This window comes from Phyllopteryx taeniolatus, chromosome 12 (genome assembly GCF_024500385.1).
Source record: "Phyllopteryx taeniolatus isolate TA_2022b chromosome 12, UOR_Ptae_1.2, whole genome shotgun sequence".
Lineage (NCBI taxonomy): Eukaryota > Metazoa > Chordata > Actinopteri > Syngnathiformes > Syngnathidae > Phyllopteryx > Phyllopteryx taeniolatus.
The window spans coordinates 4,726,870-4,746,799 of NC_084513.1; the positions used below are offsets into that span (position 1 = coordinate 4,726,870).

General features: G+C 40.3%; 1 protein-coding gene across 8 annotated transcripts in view; it reads left to right on the plus strand.

Moving 5' to 3' along the window:
- The window catches only part of LOC133487196 (mitogen-activated protein kinase kinase kinase kinase 4-like), a 91,278-nt gene that overhangs the window by 12,698 nt on the left and 58,650 nt on the right, over window positions 1-19,930 (plus strand). The gene's annotated exons all lie outside the window — the stretch shown is intronic.

Genomic DNA, 19,930 nt, shown 5'->3' on the forward strand with positions numbered 1-19,930 from the left:
TTATAGCGGAGGGTAACCAACGTTGAAGAGAAAAATAGCAGGGAAATTAATAAATTACGATAGCGAAAATACTGAAATACTGTACACAATCATGCTACACTGCCACACAGGACTGGAACCTAAACCCGGAATGAATTACTACGTCTCCTACGTCACTTGAGAACACGGGGACAGTTTAAACATACATTAATATAACAAATATTTATAATATAAGGTATGCTTTATTAGTCCCACAATGGGGAAATTAGCATCCTTTCAGCAGCAATAGTGGATTCAGGAAATACGAAAATACCATGCAAGACAAGACATTTGGCTCCAAATGTGTCCACCATTATAAGGTTAATGCAATAAAAATAATAAATATTCAAGCCATAATGTATTTATGATTACGATTATAGAGTAATGATTATGTTGTTCAATCGAACAGTATGTACTCTTATTTTTTATTTTTATCCTATTACATAATATGCTGCAATAACTGTCCTGCAGTAATTGTTCCTAACATAATAATTAAAAAAAAAGGAAATTTAGACAAATGGTTCTGGAAATGATTATTTATAGGTTTGCAGCTCTGAAGTCATAGCCATAAATGCCATTTTACGAATATTTGGCATTGTAATTTCTTTTGGTTTCGGTTTATCGTTTTCGGTCTTGTTTTCCTCATTTTCGGTGTCTCCACGAATTTTCATTTTGGTGCTTCACTTCTTTATTCATGTGTCATATAAGACCCTGTCATCCATACACTACAAAATTAACACATTAATAATTTTTACATTTTATTTTTCAAGTGTGATATGAGCCTTGTTTACGAAGAGATACTGCAGAATTTCAGCATTATTCATTTATTCTTTATTTTATATTCAAGTGGGATATTGGCCTCTTTCATGCAGAGGTAGAGCAAAATTGCCACATCATTCATTTTTGTTTTCTTATATTCAAGTGCGATATGAGCCCCTTGAACACAGATTCAGTAAAATTGCTGCATCAAATTTTTTGTTCTTAACTTTGTATTCAATGGGAATAAGATGCTGTAATTTTGCTGTATCTCTGTGTGAAGTATAAAGTTTACTTTATATTCAAGTGTTATATGAACCCATTTCACCTTACATGGCAGCAGTCGCCCATTGGTGTCTGAATGTGTGTGTGAGTGGGTGAATATGAGGCTCTGTAAAGTGCTTTGGGCACTGTGATAGTGTAGATAAAGCGCTATTAAGTGCAGTCGATTTACCATTTACAGCCTGGACATAACTGGAACTTTTAAATTGTAAAGTCTTGCCATAAAATATTCTTGTGCAGTGATTTGCAGCAGATGTATGAAGCACTCTACAAAATAAACAAGCTGTTTTTCTGAAATACTATCAGTAAATGTCCTGGGAAGTAAGGACAGCTTTAGACTTTTATTTTTATTATTATTATTATTGTTTTAGGATGTCGTCAAATTAACATTATCGTAAAATAGCAACAAATTTTTTTATATATTTTTCTTTGCCCATATTACCCACCCCTACTGTGCACATATATTCCCATGTCCAAAAAAAAATATATAGTTTTACATGGAAAAATGTATATACTAATGTACCTGCAATAGGTGGAAAATAGCTTTTCGTGGATGTAGCACTTTAATTTATTATCATTTCTTAATTCCTTTTTTTTTTTTTTTTTTTTTTCCTGTGTGCTTTTATTGTGGCGGGCAAGAAATTCCCACAGACCTTCATGCTCATGTTTGCTTTCATGCTTTCAACATTTAGCCTCCACCCCCTCACTCGCTGTAGGTTAAATCACATCTATTTTTAGCATGCGGCAGAATTGTGGGTTAGTATGTTGCAGGAGGGGCGGGGCCGCCTTCAAACGCACACCCGGCATCGCCTCAGAGGGCGCGAGAAAACGACTGACTCGATGTAGACGTGAAAGCACACAGTTGCAGTAATATCCTGCAAAGTATCTGCATAAAAGGTACACGGTTTTCAGAATTGTCCACTCCTTTGCGGAAATTTTGTTTTGGGGACAACCAGCCGTATATAGAGAATAAAGTTTAATCTTTCAAGTAAAAGTTTTATGGGGGAAAAAAGTTGCATATTCTGCAGATTTTTTTTTTTTCAAGAATAAAGTCTGATTAATTTATATACAAAGAAAAATTGTTTTTTAGTGAGTGGTGTCTGTTTTTTAAAAAGACAATAATAATACAGTTTGAGATGCAAAGGTTTTCAGCTCATGAGAATACATTTGGAAATATTTTTTACTATAAAATACAAGAATAAAGGAAATTAGTATTTTTTTAAATCAATAATCAAATAGTTTAACGGTGGGACAGTGGACGACTGGTTAGAGTGTCTGCCTCACAGTTCTGAGCACCGGGGTTCAATCCCCAGCCCCGCCTGTGTGGAGTTTGCATGTTCTCCCCGTCCTTGCTTGCGTGGGTTTTCTCGCAGTACTCCGGTTTCCTCCCACATCCCAAAAAAACATGCATGGTAGGTTAATTGACAACTCTCAATTGCCCGTAAACTGCGATTGGCTGGCAACCAGTTCAAGGTGTACCCCGCCTCCTGCCCGATGACAGCTGGGATAGGCTCCAGCACGCCCGCGACCCTAGTGAGGCGAAGCGGCTCAGAAAATGGATGGATGGATGGATGGATGAATTGACCGTAAATTTGAATGTGAGTGCGAATGGTTGTTTGTTTGTATGTGCACTGCGATTGGCTGGCAACCAGTTCAGGGTGGACCCCGCCTCCTGCCCGATGATAGGTGGGATGGGCTCCAGCACGATTGCGGCCCTAGTGAGGAGAAGCGGCTCAGAAAATGGATGGATGGATGGAAATAGTTTAACAGTAGTTACTGTATTGTCATATTTCAAGTAGTCATAAACGCAGGAGCACTCTTAAAGCCATAAGAATCCTTAGTTTCTTTTCCTCCGCTTAGTGATATTTTAGGGCGATTTATTTTTATGAGCAGCCTCTCTAATATGTTTTAATTTGAAATGTGAACATTTCATTTGAAGAGAGGGAAGTTTGTCAGATGTATTTTTCCATTGATGTGTATGGAGTGGACCTATTTCAATATTTGATTTTCGGGACTACTGTAATGTATTGGCAGAGGGATATGTTGTAATGGGGAGTCAGAATTGTCATTCACTCTCCCTGTGATGTTCTTTTCACCCACGACTTTCGACTTGAGGTAAACACTCACTTGTATACCACTAAAAGAGTGCTGCTGTTAAAATATGCTTAAATATTTTGGCGGATCATCTCTTCGAATGGGAGCGGTGGTGGCAGCCTGCGGAGGGCCGGTTAATGGGGCTTCCCGGTGCCGGCTTCACGAAGTGGAGGTCTGCTAGCAGCTGTTGCCGGCCCATGGGTCAACATTTGCTGGCACGCAGGCCGGTGCGAACAAGGCGCCTCTTGCCCAATATATTGCGGCACGACGCTCAGACCGGCATAGCGGCCACGCTGTCGCCTTGGGCGGGACTCGGGGCACCGAGTTATTTCTGCATCCTTCCCAATGTAGCCTTTTGCTCACATTGGCCAGTCAGCCAATCAGTGTATTTTTTGTCACATACCCACATGGTCACATGGGTTACGCGCCCAATCGTGTGCGTTTATACTCTTAATGAGGAAGGGGAGCACTGTAGTCTGGCGGTAGCAGCCTGGGTAAGCAGTGTGGCTGCGTATAGCCGTACTAAGACTAAATTGTAAACACAACGGCTCATTATTTTATAAAAAGACAAGACCACGACTGTATCGAGGCACTTTTAATTTTGCGGTATCGTGAATATTGTTACATCTCTATTAATGGTACAAAACAAAGCAATATTTTTTGAGAACAAAGTCAGTTTTTTTTCTAGAAATACTTTTTCCTATATTTCCAGGAAAACATTTTTTTTTTAAAAAGTCATCACGTTAAAAGAATACATTTTTTTAAGAAGTCAGATTTTTCGGGATAATTGTCAGTGTATTTTCCCAAAAAGTTATAACCTTACAAGAAAGTTATTTTAGTTTTCAAGAGTTGTCAGATTTTTTGCAATAAAAATAGTATATTTTCCAGACAAAAAGTTGTAATTTTATAAGAATACGTCTTAATTTCCCCCCCGTTATAATACAAGAATAATGTCATATTTTTTGGAATAATAATAAATTAGAATTCTCTAAACTCACTCTTTAATCACAATGCTAATTGGTTCACACCTGAACTCAGTAAACTGAACGCCAAAGGATGTCAACTAGAAGTCCTTTATGCAAAAAAAATGGTCTCACTCTCCACCTAACCACCACTCACATTCTACACTATAAGGACATGTTCTCCTCTGCTAAATCCCACTTTTATTCAGACAAAAGCAACTCAGGTGACGGCAACAGACAGCAACTCGTCTCCCGAATAAACAGCACATTAGGCCCCCCCCCACCTCACTTCTAGTCTACAGAACAATGCAACTCCACACTGACATTTTTCAACACAAAAGTCCACTTTCTGCATCTGTAAATAGACTTTACACCTTTTTTATCGGCCTATTCAGTATCGGCCGATAATTAGCATTTTATGCTGATCGGCTTTCATGTCATAATTTAATAATCCGATCAATGACGTCATTGATTGGCTCCGCAAAAGACATTTACTCCGCGTCGCCATTGTGGACACTGTATGTTTGAATCCAAAAGCTAATTTACTTTTAGCCCTGTCGCATGCCTTTTGACGTAGTACTGTAAATATCTGACGGCCAATGAAGTTATTTAAAAACAAACACACGTCGGCGCTGTGGGACAGTCAAAACGCCTGAGATGGACAACACGTAATGCCTGGATCAGACTACAAGACAAATTTGCTCTTTCAGGATTGCACTGTACTGCAATAACATCTTGTATTCCGATACCACCGCATCCCGTTTTTTATGATCATTAGTCTTTATCTTGTCTACTCAAATGCGACCGGATATACTCGTTACCGTGGCGACGACAAGAAGATCGCGCCAACTGTATTATAAGGACAAAATGGGGAAAAACATGTGTTGGTGGTCACCGGTGCTCAGGACAGGAGAGGACGTTCGTTTAAGGATTGCTTGAGGTATGTTCACGTACTTTTAATACGATACGGCTCGCAAGCAGGCAACAAAACGTTATGTAGCCTAGCAAGCTACTGCTAGCACTTACGCTTGGACGTAAACATGCCGCCGTTCTGTCGAATCATGCTCTAAAGTTTCGGTGTGGGTGAAGTAATTTACTTACAATAAAGTAATTTAATTACAGTAAGTTAGCACCCATTATTTCTGTAATGTTGGTTTGACCTGACTGTTTAGAATACACGATCTGACTTGAGCAGTGATTTCCAACCTTTATGGAGCCGAGGAACATATTTTACAATTGAAAAACCTCACGGCACACCAACAAACAAAAATGTCACAAAAAGTGGATACATTAATTTCTGTATTTACTTCCTGCCATCTAATAGAAGACCATTCCTTTGTTCTGTCTGTCACTACGCCTCAATGGCATAAATAGATGAACAAAGATACATTATTTATTGTAAATATAATTTTTTGAGCAATTAAGTACACAAGTATATACAGTAACTGAACAGGTCATTTAAATAGACATTCCTCCATCTTGCGATCGGATTTGTGATCGGTTATCGTTTTTTTTTAACTCGGTGATCGGCCCAAAAAATCCTGATCGTGCAAAGCCTATCTGTATATACAGCACAACAAATCAAACAACAACAAATCTAACCATCCACTTGCCAACTTGACCCTCTCAAAACGTATTGTTAAACCCAACAATTTCATTCTGGGTTCTGCCCATTCCACGGCGCAGAAACGGCAATGATCAAAATAACCAATGACCTCCTGATGGCTGCTAGCTGTTATTATTATTAACCCTTTAAGTTGAGCTTGAGTGACATGTAAGGTGCCCCAAAAAATGCATGATGATAATAACAACAATAAAGGCAGATTTAAAAAAAAATATATATTTTGTTGAGAATAAAGTCTGATTTTTTTTTTATTTTAATGTTTAAATAATCTTACAAGAATAATTCATGTTTTTTTATGGGACAAAAAGTAGTAATGATACAAGAATAAAGACATTTTTACAAGAGAAAATTAGTGCTTTATGAGAAAAAAACATTTCATACTCTTTCTTTGAAAAACATGACAATGTTAAGGATAAAAGAACAGTCATATTTGTTGGAGAATAAAGTCAAGAAAAAAATTAGAAAAAAAATATTGAAAGAATGAGGCTTAAAAACTAGTGTATTTCTTCAACAAAAAGTAGTATATTTTCTCAAAAAATTCAGATTTCTTTTTTTGGAGAAGGCTCTAGTTTTGTTGTGTGGGATGACCATTACACACAAAAATGGGCGTAGGCTCTGTTATCTGCCGTCTATTTAGTGGACACCACCACAACCAAGTGGGAAATAATTTCTCTCGCTTGGAGGCCCCACGTTACCCGATCCTCACCACTTTTTACCCACACACATTTTTATTTTACCCACCATGTAAATTAAACGCGCCTCACCCTTCCCCCTCGTCGTCGCATGACCCTATATTTATCCCCCCCGCCCCGAATCCCCTTATACCCCAGTGGGTCTTTTTGAAGGAATGCGTTGAAAGTGCTTACGTTGAACGTTCCAGGCGGTCTGCGCCTGCCCGCCCGTCATGCTGAGTGAATACAGGATGTATTTAGCCGCAATGTAAAGGATGGTCCTAGACTGCCGACTTCCTGTGTGTGTGTGTGTGCGCGTGCATGTCGCAGCGTCTGTCTGTCAGCTGCTTCCCATTCGCAAATCTTTAATTTGATACGAAATCAAAGTTTTTACGAAAAGATAAGTCTTCAACAAATCTAATGATTGCTTTTTAGTTAACAGGGAAAATGTTGTTCCCGATGAACATAATGTATGTGTTTTTGTGAACATCATTGACAATTGAGTCTTCAGCAAACCCAATGTTTTTTTTCTGTAAACAGCCGACGATTTTGTGTTCTATTTTAAATTTTTGTATTTTCATAGAAAATTTCGAGTTTTCATCCATCCATACATCAATTCTCAACTCCGCTTATCCTGGTAAGGGTCGCGGGGAGCTGGAGCCTATCCCAGCTGACTTCGGGCGAACGGCAAACTGTACCTTGAACTGGTCGCCAGTCAGTCACAGGGCACATATAGACAGCGACAACCATTTGCCCTCAGATTCCCACCGTCACTGAGTAGGAACTGAACTCTGCTGCCTGCACCAAAGTCAGGCGAGTATACCACTACACCATCAGCGACCCTCAAGTTTTCAGTGAACCTAAAATACGACAATTTAAGATTCTGTGAACCTAATGTACTAGTTTTTGTAAACATCAAAGACAATTTAGTCTTCAACAAACCTGAAGTACATTTTCATTAACATCAATGACAATATTGAATCTTCTTTGAACCTAACGTACATTTGTTTGTCAACATTAAAAGTCGTTTTGTCCCTGATTAACCAAAAACATTGAAGACAGTTTAGTCTATAATTTTTTAAAATATTAAATACAATTTAGATTAAATGAGCCAACCGTATTTGTTTTTGTTTTTGATGAACCTAACATACAGTGGGTACGGAAAGTTTTCACACCCCCTTAAATTTGTCACTTTTTGTTATATTGCAGCCATTTGTTAAAATCATTTAAGTTATTTTTTTCCTTATTAATGTATACACAGCACCACATATTTACAGAAAAAAAAACAGAATTGTTGAACTTTTTGCTGATTGGTGGTAGCATCTTGCTGCGGGGGTGTTTTTCAGCTGCAGGGACAGGACGACTAGTTGCAATAGACAAAAAAAATGTATCCGGCCAAGTACAAGGATATCCTGCACGAAAACCTTCTCCAGAGTGCTCAGAACCTCAGACTTGGCCGAAGGTTCACCTACAAACAAGACAATGACCCTAAGCACTTAGCTACAATACTGAAGGAGTAGCTTCAGAACAACTCCGTGACTGTTCTTGAATGGCCCAGCCAGAGCCCCGACTTCAACCCAATTGAGCATCTCTGGAAAGACCTGAAAATGGCTGCCCACCAACGTTCACCATCCAACCTGACAGAACTGGAGAGGATCTGCAAGGAGGAATGGCAGACAATCCCCAAATCCAGGTGTGGAAAAACGTGTTGCATCATTCCCCAAAAGACTCATGGCTGTATTAGCTCAAAAGGGTGCTTCTACTAAATACTGATATTTCAGTTTTTCTTTTTTAATAAATCTGCAAAAATGTCAACAATTCCTTTTTTTCTCTGTCAATATGGAGTGCTGTGTTGTGTACATTAATGTAGGGAAAAAATGAACTTAAACGATTTTAGCAAATGGCTGCAATATAAAAAAAGTGAATAATTTAAGGGGGTCTGAATACTTTCCGTACCCACTGTACATTCTAAACATCCAAGACACTAATTCATCAAAACCAAGGAATGTTTTTTTTGAAAACATTAAAGACAATTAAGAGTTTTTAATGAACCCAGCTTGCGTGTTTTTCTAAACAACAAAGACCATGTAGTTTAAATAAATCTAACCTTTGTGTTTTTCTAAACCTCAAAGACAAAAATCTATTTTCAGTGACCCGAGCATACGGGCTGAAAAAAATAAATAAATAAAAGAAACAATTTATTCAGTGAGTCCAACTGTATTTTTTTACACAAAAGACGGTCCTCAACAAATCTGTTTTTCAAAAAATTAAAGACTAGTCTTTAACAAAAAAAAACGTGTTTGTAAACATCAAATGCATAGATTTTTTTTCCACGAACTGACTTCAGTGAACCCAATATATATGTTTTTGTAAACTTCAGACAATTCAGTCTTAAGTCGACCTTGCGTACATTGTTAATGTAACCATCAAAGATGATTAAGCTACTTCAGTGAACCTCACATATGTGTTTTTAATCATCCAAGACTGTGAAAATGTCAGAGAACCATCATGTTTTTTTAAACAACAAAGAGAATTAAGATTTTTCAGTGAACCTAACTCTTGGTTTTTGTAAAGAACAAAGACTGTACGTTAATACAGTACAAGACTGAAAATGAGAAAAATCATGTTACTGGAGTCTATGATGTCATCACGGTGCCGTTGTCATGACTCTAGCCTTATCCATTTCCAGCCTTAGCCAAATAAAGGAAGTCTTTTTTGCTGTTATTCAAAGCCAAATGTTCCCCTGAGTGAAACCAAGTGTTACTGTAGCAACAACAGTGTCCACAAAGCTGGCTTCATTGATATTTACGGCAGCATTCAAGCGTAGTGTGACAAACACCTTTGGTGAGCTAGCCCTTTGAACCATGGTGGAAGGGTTTTGTGTCGTTTCATCGAAGGTTGAATTGTAGTTGATGTTTAACAAAACTGCGACAATAGCTTCACTGAGGACTAAATTGTCTTGTTTACAAAAATACATGTTGGGTTCATAGAAGACTGTATTGTTTTTTTATTTCCCCCCCCCCAAAAACACGCATGTTCGGATCATTAAGGTCTGAATCGTCTTTGAGCTCGAAGAAACTATGTCACTGAAGATTAAATCCGATATAAGCGCAACCTATTTCTGCTTCCGGCAAAACATGTCTAAGCACTTCCTCCTTATTCGGGTGAATGGCGAAGGGGGTTGTGACAAAGCAACCGTAGGAACTTTAAATGTCTACAATGTCTTTTGTTGAACACACGACGTCACCACAGAGCCACCAAATATTACAAGATGTAATGTTTAGTTCGTGTCTCCATATACAGTATCATATCTAGTGATACACCAAATTTTCGGCCACCGAAAATGTCCCAAAAGTGCATTTTCTGTGTCGGACCGAAGGACTTTTGTCACCAAAATAAAACTGCAAAGTTAAGCGAACACTTACCGAATATCTTATTATAAATTTCAATATTTAAATGAAAAAAATAAAATTGCATAAATAGATAAATACATACATACATACATAAAAAGAAATTACTATAAAATGTAAAATCAAACATTCACAGGACTCTACACTAACCTTTTCATTGGTAGCGCTGGACCATGCATGATCTGTGTAGTCTAACCTAACTGGCATACCGTAGCTTTGTATATATAGATTGCCAGTGACTCGAGTTACATCTGCAAAAATAATTTACTGTGAATATAGAGTTTGTGGCGGCACAGTGACCGACTGGTTAGCACATCTGCCTCACAGTTCTGAGGACCAGGGTTCAAATCCCGGCCCCACCTGTGTGGAGTTTGCATGTTCTCCCCGTGCCTGGGTGGGTTTTCTCCAGGCACTCCGGTTTCCTCCTACATCCCAAAAACATCCGTGGTAGGTTGATTGAAGACTCTAAACTGCCCGTAAGTGTGAATGTGTGCACAAATGGTTGTTTGTTTGTATGTGCTCGTCGTGTAAACCTTTTCTCAACATGGAGTGGCATTTCCAAACGAAAATACACGCAAATACAAACAAAAACAGTACAGTGTGTGCTGTGATGAGATGCCATTACACCGTCTGGAGCAGCGTCACTTGCATGGGGAAACGATCAAAACAGTCTCAAATGTCGATGCCGTTGATACCAGAAGAAAGATTCTCAAGATTAAATATCGATACTTTTGATACTTTAGTCATTTGAGGGACTGTATTTTCAGTATCTTATCTGAAAGGGAGTCTGTGGTATGGATCATTAACAGACACACAAAAGGGGCACATTGTAGTGACGGCAGTTCTTTTGAGTGTACTGAATCACGCTGTTTACTTTAAGCTGCTTCTGCTGTCCGCGGATTAGTCACGTCGCTTGCTTCTTTCTGCGGCATGGTGGGTGTTTTCTTAGGCCGGGAGGGGGATAAATCCCCCAAACTACACTTAATATATTAGCCCACACAAGCCCCCCCATGGAAGATGGCACTGGTAACATCCAACTGTCAGCCTGTCACCACAAATCCAATCTTCATCATCCTTATTCCTAAAATTCTGGCAAAACATTAAGGATATCTTATCGTTGAAGGACCACTGGAAATGGCCAAAAAAGACTCTGAAAAGATCGCTTTAAAGCAAAATGGCGGACTTCCTGTGTCTTTTCAGGCATGGATTCTTGAGACTTTTTATGGGTCTACTCAAGATGGACATCCCTACCAAATTTCATTTTGCTAAGTGAAACTGGCTTCGGGGGCTGAATTTTCAAAAAATTCGAAGTACCTTGGAAATGATCAAAATAAGCCTGATATCGCCACTTCAAAGCTAAATGGCAGACTTTAAATGCCTGTTCGGGCATGGCTTGTTGGGACTGTTTTTGTGTGTCTACTCATGATAGACATGCTTACCAAATTTCATGTAGCTAAGTGAAACTGTGTTTAGGGACTTAAATTTCCAAATATTCAAAGGATGCTTGCAAGTGACCAAAATGAGTCTAAAATGACAACTTCAAAGCAGAATGGCAGACTTCCTGTGTCTTTTCCGGCATGACTTTTTGAAACTTTTTTGTGCGTCTACTCATGATAGACAAAAAAAGAAGAAAAAAAGACCAAATTTCATGTTGATAAGTAAAACTGCTTTCGAGCGCTGATTTTCCCAACTACTAACCCAGAGAAGTCGTTATCAACTCCATTCACCTTTTGTGTTGCTTTTAATTAGCTCGCTGCTTTTAGCCCCAACCCGACGTGTATCCTCGTCCCAGGCCTGCGATTGTGACTGGGCCGGCTTACAGGATTTTATAGTGTCCTATCCCTGATTCGTATCTCCTCAACCTCCCAGTCAGCCGCCATCAACGCTAATGAGCCTCAGCCAGGGAATAACGAGCTTCCGATGGAGAGGAGAACTCAGCAAGGCTAAAATTAGCCTGCTAGCTCACTGTTGTGAAAAGTTGCACCCGTGGATGGAATGTCACCGGCGTACCACGACGGGATCCTGTGATACTTGATCACATTTGGAGCAGCTTAAATTCTTACAATTATTTTTCACCAACTAAATGAGTTACGATGGGTGGTGCTTGAATTCTTATTATGCCTACTAAATCACATTTCCGGGCAGCTTTAATTCTTGCTTGTCCTGCCAACTAAATCCACTATTATGGGGGGCTTCAATTCTGACTATGCCAACGAAATCTCCTTTTGAGGCGCCTTTAATTCTTAGGGCCACTTTATTCTCCCGCGCTCGCGCGTCCGACAACGCCTGCATTGCATCACGTGACTGACAAATTGGCCCGCGCGGCCCCTCTGCGTCAGTTGACGCGCACACGGCAAAAATTGTTGCTGTGCTTAGAATGCCGCGGACATCACCTCTCGTGATTGGTCCGTTTTAGTCACATGGTGTGATGAGGTACTCAACGTGCCCTTAGTTCTACATACCAGTTCTACGGCGCTGCCTTCTTGATCGATTTTGCAGCATCATGAAACGTATCATCTGGTCATCTAGGTCTATTTGTTCTAGCAGACACTGTTCCACGGTCGCCATTGTTGTTGCTTTTTTCCTTGTTACGGAAAGGAAAGTAAAAACGGCTACCGGAAATGGTGCAAAAATGCAGAGGAAACTCCACCCTGTGGCATCCTAGCCAATACCAGCCGTAGCCACACCCCCGACTTGGAGGAGAACTGCAGTACGCATTCAAAACTGTACGCGTGGGTTGCGCTCGAGTGTAAAGGCAAACTGCGCGCAGGATAGCCGCAGTGACGTCAGCGCGGTCACCGCCCGCGCGAGTATAAAGAAGCCTTTACTCTTATTAAGCCACTATCTAAATCATCTACTGTATTATGGAGGGTCTTGAATTCTTATTATGCCAACTAAATTGCCTTTTGAGGTGGTTTTAATTCTTACTTACCATTTTGCCAATTAACTCACCTGAATTCACTTTTGGAGGGTTTTAATTATTATTTTACCAACTAAACAACTTTTTGGTACTTACATTCTTATTTGCCTTTAGTGGTGTTTTAACTGTTATTTTTTTGTTTTAGATTATTTAAATTAACAAGTGTGTGTGTGTTTACATGGCTGCTTGCACCTGGCCTGTTGTCCATGATTCAAAGCCCAGAGGGGGTGCAATAAAGAAGGCTTTGTCCCTCTAAAATCACGCACGCACACGCACGCACGCACACACACACACACACACACACACACTCTCTTTCTGTCGCTCCAACCAGATGACACTGTGTTTGTGTGTTATTATAAAATTACACCACTGCCTTGGCATTTCCTTTGGTGGAGTGACGGGATTGGCATCCAGCTCCCAATTCTCGTCTTCATCCTATCTGCCTTCAGTCCAGTAGACACACTTCTATATACACACAAACAAATGGTTTCCTTCATTTTAGACCATAAACTTGTCATTTAGTGATTAGCATGGCATAGAACAACATATCATGCGGTCTCTTAATACAGAGACTGCAGTGTGACGTAAAACCAGCCATTGGCCAGTCTGGCCAACCTGTATAGATCTTTTTCTCCTTCTTTAGTGTCCAACCTAGCATGCATGTCATCCCATGCCTCTTGTTTGGCCTCTGCCACCTCTACCTTTGCCCTACGTCGCATCTCCAAGTATTTCTTTATCCTCTCCTCACTCCTCTCAGTGTCCCACTTCTTCTTAGCTAACTTCTTTCCTGGTATGATTTCCTGTACTTTGATGTTGCACCACCAAGTCTCTTTCTCCCCTTTCCTACCAGAAGATAGACCAAGTACTCTCCTGCCTGTCTCTCTCATCACCTATCTGTAGTGGTCCAGTCTTCTGGAAGCTTCTCTGTCCACCAAGAGCCTGTCTCACGTCTTCTTGAAAAGCCGCAGAACACTTTTCCTTTCTCAGCTTCCACAACATGGTTATATGATCTGCCTTTGTCTTCTTAATCTGTCTCGTCACACTCTCCCCTACCCTACCTTACAGTCAGTAAGTTACTAAATACAGAAAAACGGCCGCCATTTTGCGTTGTGCTGGATTTCTGGCACTTGGATTTAGCGGAGGTATACCAAAATCGTGTTTTCTCATTGTTTCGCGCAAGGTAATCCTACTTCTTTTCCAATGACGTTATTGTTAAACACTTTACCTCCTCGTTTTTAAAATTTTCAGTTCAAATTATATTTTCTGTTTCTGACAAAGATGAAAATGTTCCTTGATTTTTGCATCAAAAAACACACGTTCAAAGGATTCAGACACGGTTTAAAACTAGATGAAAGTGATGAACTATTATTTTTCTTGTTTTCTGTGAAGTTTGAAGTAATTCTGACAATGCGCTTGCTCTCGGTTTGGCCCGGCAAGTGAGAACGCTCGAGCGGACGCTGCCATTGAAAAATGGCCTGTTTAAACATCCCATTTTTGTCTCAACTAATCAGAAACATCCGGGCATCTTTCTACCAAAGAGTCAAGGTTTTGGTCACATATCCTATTAATTTACATTGATTACTGGAAAAGTAAATTTGGGTCGATTTGCGACAAAAAAAGTGGCATAAAGTCCTTAATCCTTACCCGATTCTTACAAATTAGGGCTCACTTTATTCATGTATCACTCCTTTATCCAATGATAGCATCCGTGCAAGCTCGCCAAAGATAAAACAAAAATCCAGCTTTTCTTGGTGAGTACTGACATTCCATCGCAGTTGAGTATATTTCTTAGAGGCTCATAGCGACTGTTAATATCCAAAAAGTTGTTAATCATTGAATTTTCATGTCGTAATTGAACGGCATAATACGTGTACACTTGTAGATTCAATTCCTACGTCCTCGGGGCAAGTTAAAGACCCCCAAAACAGACAAAATAAATGTCTTGTAAATTTGACACATTACAGAAAAGATTGTCTTGCTAACAAGCCAGACAATGAATAAATGGAGAAAAAAAATGTATGTGAACTAAAACTTAAAAATGGTCAAGAATTGAGACATCCTTTCAGCTTCGAGGCGCTGTGGACGCTGAGAGCTCTGAAAATCCTGCTTCCCCCTTCAAAGACCTGCACTGACGTCCGGCTTGCAATGGGCTGTCGCTGCATCCTCACAACACAACATACCAGACTCAAGACACCATCGCCCAAATAACACAAAACACATTACATGTCAGGGAAGATGTATCATTTTGAGTTGTGGACATACTGTCGTTTCATGGCCAATTGCACACTATACTGGTAGAACAGGGTGAAGTTATTTATGAACAAGGTAGTGGCAATTGGTGGGCGAGTAGCCTCCGTGATGTGCGGCAGGCATCTGTGGCTGATGGCCTCCCGTAACGCTGCTCCGGCGGCTTCTCTAACTGCTGTCCGGCTTGCAGTACAACATGCGTGGTGCCAGACAAAGGACATGTCAACCAAATGACACAAAACATGTTTCACTTCAGGGATGATGTATTTTGTTGTTGTTATTTTTTTGAGTTGTGGGCATAGTTTCATGGCCAATTGCACGCTATACTGGTAGAACTAGGTTTATGAATAAAGAAGTGGCAATTCCGCCAAATGGCCACTAGAGCGCTTGCAGCATCCTCGTCTCATCCTCGTGACATCACGAGGATACTTTTTAGACCCACCCACAAAATCAGGAAAATTTAAATGGGGAAGTTTTAAGCCATATCTCAACAATTCAGTACTATATTGTTTTCAGTCTTTGCACAGGTTTTCAGCACTTATCATCGAACATTTAATGAATTTCGAAACAAAACATGGATTTACATTTTGGGGGTCTTTAAATAATACAAAACATTGCTTGCTCCCTTAAATTATTGGAGCGACTGATTTAGTTTCTATACCTCAGAACAAAGCAGAAAAAACATCTTTTAAATACTGAAAATAACATACGCCGTCGCGTGCACCCCTCCTCCTCGCTGTCCCTGAAGTGGCCAATTCATCCACAAATGCTAAGTCACCACGAAAGAAGGGGAAAAAAATGAGAATGTTGATGTAGTTTGCTTTGCTATTTGTTGTTCATAAAATGTCAACAATTGTGTATTCTTGTAGTTTTGACCAAAGAATGAGCATGAACTAACATTAGCTAAGCTATGAGACTACTGATCCACACTGAACTCATGTATATAGATGCATTTGCTCACTCACATCTTTTGGCGAAATATTCAGTATGTTTTGTATAATCTTTTGAAAAAGATTTTTAATTGGTTGCCTGTTCTCTATGGCAAAAAAAGATTGTTGATGAATAAAAACAACAAATATTTGTTAAAATTTAAGCTTTTAATTGTTTCTTTTTGCATGTCTCAATCACAGGGACCTAAAGCAAAGGAGGGGTTTATCCTGGTTATGACCAGACTAAAGACCTGGCCAGTGGTCTCTGCCCACCCTGGACTCCACAAAACCCCTCTTTTACTTCAGGTCCCTGTGGGATTAATCTGCAAACATTGCTCCTCAAAATTAGAAAGCTGTTCCTCAAAGTAAGCAAAACTGCTTCTCAAAGAAAAAAAACACAGATTTTATACCGATGACCTCAGAACAGTGAGGCGGATGTGCTAACCAATCGGCCACCATACTGCCTATACAGACCACAAAGGAGAGTCAAATTTCTAGGTAAAGTGGAGTGCAACAACCAGTGTTCAACATGTAGAGGGAAGCTGCTTTGCATTTTTTCACAAAACATGTAATTATTTTTTCTCAGTCGCTTTGCTACTTTTGTCAGATCAGAATTGAAATTCTCAAAACTACTTGTTCAGTCTTCACGCCATTGTGCACATTAAAAAAACAATTTCTAATTTCTTTGAACAAGTTGCAAAACTGGTACATCCATGAAAATGATTATGTACAAAATTGTCTGCTGTTGCCTCCATTATCAATTGCTTTGTCATGTTGATCACAATGTTTTATAGTGTTCAACATTTAGGCAATCGTTCATTGCATAAGTCTTTATGAAAAATGATTGAACAAGCATATTTCTAAATGTATCCGTTATACTTTCCATTAGACATTTTTTTGCATGGTGAATCTTGACTTTCTTTACTGAAGAGAAATGTGTGAAGCTTTAGTTTTACCAATGATCAACCAGTTTTCTGAAATAGCTCAAAAGTACATCTCCTGAACCATCAACTGGCATGTATACAGTATATAAAGCCGGAGCACAACACAATGTTACAATATCTGACAATGGAATATAAGGCCAGAGCCACACTTATAGACCAACTTGAACGAACCATTATGAGAATTCATTCTGATTAGAGAAATGTACCAAAACAACAGAGGAAAAAAATGGGTAAAGTTTAGAGGGGGTTCTGGGGAGGTTTAGAGGGGGTTGTGATGGGATGAGTGTGTGTGAAATGAAGCACTGTGAGTAAATCAATTCATGGACACCTGCCCATGTGACCCTTTCAAGCCGCCACCCTGCTGACTGAGCGCTTTTTCTTCTCCACCCTGTGACACTATTTATGCACAACAACTCAGTCTATCCTCTTTATTACTGGAATTAACTTCCAAGTGGTTTTCTGCTTGTTTTCCCCCTTGTTTGTTTTGCTGTTTTGGTACTGATCACTTTATCAGACATTATAGCATTTTAGCAATTCTCTTTCAAAATACAGGGCAGGATGGAAATTCCTTATCAGTCTCCCTTAGCACTTTTTGTACTCGGGTTGCTATCTTAATATTATGTTAGCATACCAACTGTGAATAGGCACAAGATATTCACTTTAGTAGAATTGTGTTGGAATTGTGTTGGAAACCAGAAAATAAAACCTGACTGAACTGTTTGCACTCATTTATGTCTGTCTGAGCCTGTCCTTACATCCGTCCTAGCATCTGGCCTTGCATCTATCATACTCTCCGTCCTAACGTCCGTCTTAATGTCTGTACTAGCGTTTAACATTCATTCAAGTGTCCGTCCTACTGCCTAGTGTCTGTCCTACCATCCATCCAAGCCTCAGTCATAACGTCAGTTCTAGCGTCTGCCTTAGCATCTGTTTTAGCGTCTGTCCTAATGTTCGTCGTAGCATCCATACAAATGTCTTTTGTAATGTTTTTTTGTAGGACGGATCCTAGCGTCCAACATTCATCCAAGACTCTGTTTTAGCCTCCGTCCTAGTGTCTGTCCTAGAATCCGCCCAAGCCTCAGTTGTAACGTCATTCCTAGTGTCCTTCCGCCTTGTGGCCATCGGATACATAGCCGATCTATATCCGCATATGAAAGAGGCCTGGGTCGGATATGAAAAAATCTGAATTGTACTGTTCAGATTGACATGAAAAAATCAGATACATGTCACATTGGGGGGAAAAAGGCGGAATTGACCTGCAGTGTGAACAAGTGCCTGTGGTAACGTTCGTCGTCCTAGTGTCATTTCAGTGTCCGTGATAACGCATGCGCACAAAATAGGGCTTTATATTGCGACTGCTCACAAACATGTTTACGGAAGTAAATACGGCCCCCCGCGTAGGTCAAGTCAGGTTTATTTGTATAGCATTTAATCACAAAAGACTCTCAAAGGGCTTCACATGCCCACAGTTGTCCATCGTCATGACGCAGTTGTGAAAATTTCAAAGAGTTTGAACATTTTCTTGTATTTATCAGTTCTAAAGTATCTTCTTTTCACTAATGACTGTTTTCTGCTCCTTCGTCCGCTGTTGCTTTTGTCGAACAGTTATGACATTTGCCGCCATTTGATGACGTATGGGTCGGAGGAGTGCGACTTGATCGTCCATACTAGACTCGCATCGGATACATATCCGATTTATATCCACATATGAAAGAGGTCTGGGCCAGATGTGAAAAAATCTGAATTGTACTGTTCACATTGACGTGAAAAAAAATCAGATACATGTCAGTGGGCAAAAAAAATCGTAATTGACCTGCAGTGTGAACATAGCCTTAGTGCCTGTCCTAATGTTTGTCCCAGCGTCATTTAAATGTCCATCATAATGTCTGTCCTAATGTCAGTCCTAGAATCCGACATAACATTCATCTAAGCATCTGTTCTAGCATCCGTCCTAATCTCCATCATAATGTTCGTCCTAGCATCCATTTAAGTGTCCATCGTAATGTCCGTTCTAACATCTGTCCTAACACCCGTCCTTGCGACCAATATAACATTCATCCAAGCGTCTATTCAAGCGTCCAACCTAGTCTCTGTCCTAGTGTCCGTTTTAGGGGGCATCCTAATTTCCACCCTAATGTCCATCCGAGCTAGCGCCCATCCTAGCGTCTGTGCTAGCGTCTGTGCTAGCGTCTTTACTAGTGTCTGTCCTTGCATCCGTCTTAGTGTCCATGCTGGCATCTGTGCTCACGTCCATCCTAGGAACCTGTCCTATTGTCTAACATCCGTCTTTGCATCTGTGCTAGTGTCCTTCCTACACTCCTTTCTTGTCTCCAGCCTTGCATCTGTCCTAGCCTCATTCTTAGTCCCTGTCCCAGTGTCTGTCCTACCGTTTGTCCTAGCGTCCATCATTGTGTCCGTCCAAGCATCAATCCTAACCTCATCCTAACGTCTGTACTAGCGTCAACCTAACATTCATCCAAGCATCCGTTCTAATCTTAGTGTCTGTCCTTCCTTCTGTCCTACCCAAGCGGCAGTCGTAATGTCCGTCCTAACGTCCATCCTAACAACCATCCAAGTGTCAGTTCTAGCATCTGTGCTAGCGTCCATCCTACTGTCCGCCAGAACGGCCATGGTAAGATCCATCCAAGTGTCTGTCCTAGCATCCATTCTTGCCTCAGTCTTAGTCCTAGCCTCTGTCCAAGCGTCAGTCAAAATGTTCATCCTAACATCCATCCTAGCGTCCGACCTATTGTCTGTTGTAGACTCCTATTTAGCGTAGATCCTAGCGTTTCTTAGCCTCCAATTCACCGTCTGTCCAAGTGTCCATCCTATCCTCTGTCTTAGCCGCCTATTTAGTGTAAGTCCTAGCATCCGTCCTGTCATCTGTCTTAAACTCCTATTTTTCGTCCGTCCTGTCTGTCTTAGCATTCTGTTTAGCGTCTGTCCTAACATCCTTGCTTCCACTGAACAAAGAAAGCCGAGGAGATGGTGTCATGCCTCCAACGTTTGAATGTTTTTTCATTGTTACAGCCTATGAAGTCACCACGTGGCGATGTGGCGCTTGCTCCCACAT